Source organism: Lampetra fluviatilis, chromosome 3 (genome assembly GCF_964198595.1).
Source record: "Lampetra fluviatilis chromosome 3, kcLamFluv1.1, whole genome shotgun sequence".
Taxonomy (NCBI): Eukaryota; Metazoa; Chordata; class Hyperoartia; order Petromyzontiformes; family Petromyzontidae; genus Lampetra; species Lampetra fluviatilis.
In genome coordinates this window covers 25,015,611-25,021,610 of record NC_136277.1, presented here as the reverse complement: position 1 = coordinate 25,021,610, position 6,000 = coordinate 25,015,611, and positions in this window count along the sequence as shown.

Below are 6,000 nucleotides of genomic sequence, written 5' to 3'. Positions count from 1 at the left end.
GGAATTGAACTGTGCCCTAACCACGGTGTCTGCTGGTTCATCCCCAGCGGATTTGGTATCTGGCTTAAATTCAGGTTCCTATTTTTGTACGACAAAATTTGCCATGTGTATATCTTAATAATTACATCCAAAGCCTGTGATACAAAAGTAAAATATGTACTCAATATAGTTATTTGCAGTGGGCTGCTTTTAACTGCCGAGTTAATGTCGTTTGTGGTTATGTTCGGTGTTATTTTAAATCGAATTTTAAGCGATTTTATTTCAACTTCCCATCCGCACTCATCAATCTCCTAAACCTCGAACCTCCTTGACTACGTTTGGTAGATGGATTGAACTTTGTAAAATAACTCAACAACCTTTGGCTAAATCTATCAATGTTAGCTGAGAGTTGAGTGTGGACAGTGGTTAATGTATCCATTCAAAACAACACGTCGCCGCTGTGAAACGGGCACCCACATAAAGTTTTAGTTTGGCAATTCGTATTTTTTTCGTAATTTGTCGCGCTCTAAAATTATTTGCTAGTTTAAGTGCTTTTTCAAATGAATAGCCCTGACTCTCTGCAGCTCGCCCGTTAGTTTATGGGCTTTTTTTATTTTACGCTGACCGCCAAAAGTGAATTACGTGGCTCTCTTGTTCCGGTGTGGTCTCGGTGCCTAATCGCTTAAAATCAATTGAAGCAATAGCTGCCCGCAGTATGCCGTGGATGTTATTTGTTATGGAACTATTATCTGTGGAGCGCGTGCTATGTGGTCACATCCATCAGGGAGACCGCAGGGAAGAGAGGACTCCCGACAGCTATTGCACAATGTTCAAAGATAAATACATAGCGGGCACCCAACACCCTGCCGCGAGGTCTTCTACAGTTGTGCCGTATGGCTCTGCGATGTGTGGTTCGGGTCGAAGCGGCCTGTCACTTGGCGTGGTGTTCGACGTTTCGCTCCACGTGCTGGGAGCTCCTGAAGAGGCGACTTGAAGCTCCACAGCACGTTGAGGGCATTGGCAGATTATTTTGCACCTCCGATTAGCAGGGTTGGCTACGTACGGCGCGAAAAAAATCAACAGACAGACATCGTGCCAAACGAAACGCGGTGCACCAAAATCGCAGCCGACAGCTATTTCTTCCATATAACTCCCCCCCACTCACCATTGTATTATGAAGGCGAGGATGCAGCTGAATGTGGTAAAGCAGTAGCAGCAGGTGCCACTTGCCAGTCTCTTTCCAGCATGACAGACGGGACACCACCACGCTCAGGGTACATGCCGGCTCAGCGATCTGATTGAATCGTCACGATTCGGTGTGATGATTTGAATCAACTATACTCTTACGCATGGCAATAATAAAGTGTGTTCAAGAGCTAAATGCCAATCAATGTCGTGGTCTGCGAACCACGAGAGGCATTCAGGAGGGGAGAGTCCGTAGAGTTTTGCTCTTCTTCCATTGAAGGAGCGCAGACGACGATGGTTACTGTGATTTTATTTGTTTAAGTAATTTTCTGAAAATATTTGTACAGTCTTGTATTGTTTCTGTGTTTTTTTTCGAGCTTGTAAAGTTTTGTGCATTCCCTTAGCCTGCATATAACATGAGCGTATGTTTGTATAATTTGTGCACATTTTTTATCGATTCTTACACGGACGTTCTGATGCGTGTACGTCGAGTGTAAGAATCGATTAATCGTTGCATGCTTTGTCAACACCAATTCGGTCGTGGTTGTGCAGGCCAGTGAGTCATCCCTGTCATATGAATGTGGAATTTTCACACCATTCGCTGAGGGCAGCCAACAGCCATCCTCCCACATAATTCTAATCTCAACATTGTTACAAACTCGCATGTCATTTTCTCAAATGAAATCATACGCATCATTAGATGCATCATAAGATGCATGAGAGATGGTAACGGCTTGGGGAGGCTTTCATCCAGTAGTGGATAGTGCATGACTGATGGTTGAACATGAGATCCCATGGTATTCGCTTGCCGGTTTTTATTTTGCCGTCAAATATAATTGCAGTTGCCAGATTTTGACTGCCCCATTATATTATTTGGGTCTTTCGGTAAAGTCACGTAGATATCTACGTGTCTTTATGAATTCCTGCAGTAACGAAAGCTTTAAGTCGAGAATGCCCCATTATAGCTGCTGAAAATCACATCTCCTTTGCTGGAGGGAAATCTTCGATCAATAACCATCATAAGGAAATCGGTTGGCATCAGATAGCACTGATGACTTCACAAATGAAAGTGCATCTGATAGCTGTATACCCTATGAGAATTGTGTCAAACCTCTTTGTTTCGAGTCGCCGTCCTGAATGAGATAACTAGCTAAGCTCACGTGAATGCCCTTCCGAACGGTTTGCTGCTTACGTCTTCTGCAAAACATCACTGCTCAAGATCGGAACGTGTCGGTGAGTCATCGGGAAAGAACGGGATGTGGTAACGCAATATGGACTAAGAGCTTGGGAGGAGAAGCAACAGGTAAATCCTTGCCGGCGAGCTAATGTCAACATTTACCGAGCATAAAGGGGAAACACCTCGTGACCTGGTAAGGAAATGCCTGCTGTGGGACAGACATTTTGCAACGTTTCAGCTTAAATAGCAGCGGGATCAACTCTTGGCAGGTGCTTCGTAATTGACGCCAAACTTCGTCTCTTCCTTGCTCTACTCTCCGATGCGTGCAACACAAATAATACTTGCGGGGATTTTCCCACCAGGGCAACTTGGATTATTCACCTGCCCTCGTATCGAATGGCCCGGATCTAATGGGTAATGTTTTTTCCTTTTCCCTCTCTCTCTCTCTTCTCCCTTCATGCTTTCAAGTTCAACGAAAACACCTTTGTGGAAGAGAGTAAATGTAATGCTTTGCGTGAACTTGTTTATTATTGCATTGCGTAGCGGTCATTATTTTATCCACTTTGTTCCCCCCTGCAGTTTCCTGTTGAGGAGTTCAAAGTGAGTGATCGGTGGACGTGAACCTCCCTACCCTCTAATTTGTGGCGACAGAGCTATTTGGCTGCTACTTTCAAACGGCTCTATGGACTGGGTTCAACTGAACAAGCAACAAAAAAGGCAAGATATTTAAATGCAGACTTTAGCAGCAACGTAACAGCTGCTCTCAGCGAAAAAAAGGCGTTGGACATTATATTAACGTGCTGCCTTTTTAGAGTCGTCTGCTCTAAGACGGCGTTTGGTGGTGAGGCATTTTAAATCTGTATTATGTAATCGCTACGAACGATACAATCGAGGGCTTTTAACATTGGCGGGGGTGGGCACGGGGAGGCAACGCCTCACCACCCCCCCCCCCCAACTGTACTCCTTTATTAATTTATCTTCAATAGTTGACAGTTAACATTTTAAATAAATTGATTCATTTTATACACAAGAGATGCCTAATCTGAGGGACAAAGCGAACCCCTGCCACCCCCCCCCCCCCAAATATAGAAGTCACTCTCCGCCTTTGACTTTAATAAAATTTAGCATTAAGAATGTCTCAATATCAACCTAAAAGCCAACGCTTTATTTCGCATTCATCTTCCCTCAATCAGTACGTGCTGTGGACCCCCTGCCCTGTTCAAGCCTGTGCATGCGAACATTTATTTATGTGCACATCTCGAAATGCGGTCGTATTTAGATGCGATACAAATCCAAATGTCACCCTTGCTAAAGTGCAAGCTTCATTCCAAAGCTTCTCAATGCAAGGTCATCTCGGGTTCAATCTCACACCACTGGCATGAAGCGTGTTACACCCATCACTACCCAGCGTACATCCCAGCATCTTCTTGGTTCTATCGGTAAAGTCACGTAGAATGGAAATAATAAAATAATAAAAATTAAACATTATATTATTTCCATTCTACGTGACTTTACCGAAAGAACCAAGAAGAGGAATCCCTGCAGTCACGAAAGCTTTACATCGAAATACATCGCATCACTTTACAAGCCACCGGGGCCATCACCATCACTATTCCTGCATCGACTGATCGAGAGCAAAGGTCGTGGACACCAAAAGGTAAATATGGGAATCCCTCCGAGCCTGCAGGCTGGAACGTGAATCCACGCTTGGCAGATGCAGCCCTATTACAAACAAACAAACAAAAAAAACAGCCGTGCCTCGCAGCCCAAGTTGCCTGCGAGGCCAGACCGTGGGCTCTCCAGGTGAGACTCTAAACGTTCAGGTAGCAGAGGTCGGCGTATTATGTCGGCACAGGCAGTCCTGCAGGCAGAATTTTTTTTTTCAAACATATTTATCTGGCGAGCACAGCAAACAACGCATGACACTAGAACCACGCACTGTCAAATAGGCCATCAATCACACGCACGTAGGCGCAGGCAGAGGAGGAGGAGAGGTCGAGGGGGAGCCACCCGAGGCGCTGTCCGCTCGTTCAGCCCGCGGGTGGCTCCGAGGCGAGCGCCTTTGGGAGTCACTGCCGCTCGAAAGGGAACCTCGCGGATGCCCTTCAGCGGCACGGCGATGGGGGAATGTGCGTCAAGGGGGCCGGCATTCCGCACGCCACGATGGATTCCTTCTCGTCGCGATGACAGATGAGGGCTGAGGTCTCCTTACAGCTGTATACATACTCCCCGAGTCCACGCTTTTCACGTTTCTTCCCCTCGTCCTCAATCATCCCAGACACCTGCGGGGGCATTGCTCGTCGCGCTCGCCGTTCGAAGACCGCCGGCTCGAACTCGATATCAGAGTCGTTGCAACGCTTTCACAATTTAAAAGGATTATCTCGCGTCGGTATAATGCGCCTAAAAAAAGCAAATGTATACTTCCCCCCCCCCCCCCAAGTTTAAACTCGCCATCAAAAGCAGAAGCTGCGAACGCTGGTCACTCGTGCGACACCTCATAATAGTGCGTGCGAAGTAGTAAATGTTTTGAAGAACAAGTTACGTCAATGGATGTTGAGTAAACATTTTTTGGTGAAGTTAATTTTTTTCCTCACTCTGGTAATCGTTTAGTAGACTCGTTAGAAATCAAGCGTGTGAAACACCACGTGGAATGCTACCACGTGGCCTGTGCAAGGCGGTGCAGAAGGTCGGGCTCTTTGTCAGTGCAGATTTTGAGAGTCGTTCCCTTCGGTGGCTTTATTCTGAGCACTGCCCCGCCCCCACCTCACACGCTGGATACTCAATAATTGCCCCAACTGCTCAAGCCGGACCTTGTTAAAAGTGATTGAGACTCGCCAAGTCTTTAGTAAATAAGGTTGTCCGAGTGTAGGCCGATGTTATTCTCCGCTTGTGGTACTGAGCAAACGGTGGAAATTGCACTTCCCTGTATTGAGGACAGTCTCTATAGGTGGGGGAGACAAGCACTGTTGGATTCCCACAGTGGGACTTGTTCTAATGACCCCAGAGGAAGAATAGGCTGAGTCAGCCCCTGACCCAGTTTTGAATTTGCTAAATTCGAATTTTCAAGATGACTGCTGTCACCATAGTACTGCCTGGATTATTATTGTTATTGGATTTTCAATGTTTTAACGGAAAAATAAAAGAATGCACAATCCGCATTAAAAAATTTGGAGAGAAAAAACGTAAACGGTACAAACTGACCTTCAAACGCGCGCAACGGAGATGGGATCCAAGCCAATGCCCCCGTCTCTATGTGATCTAAGCCAATGCCCCCGTCTCTCTGTGGGATTCAAGAACGATGCCCCCCTCTCTATGGGATCCAAGCCGATGCCCCCAGTTTCTCTGTGGGGCGTTGGCTGCCTTACTGTAAATCCGCACTTGGACGCTAAAAAGGCCTCTAATCGCCAAAGCGATCTGGCTTGTCTCTGAAAGAACATGTGATGTTTGCAGCTCAAGGTGGAGTTTTATATTCTAAAAAGGGGGTGGCATAATTGTCAGTCACTTGTGCCATAACCTGCTCCTTTTCCGCATCAGTGACTGAGCATAGGCCCAAAGTGCCAAGTGGCTATCGGCAAACAGCACTATTGAATGTGTAAATGATTAAGTGTTCATAGTTTTCTTGAATTTGAGCAAGGTTATAAGAACTTGGGGAAAGCAGA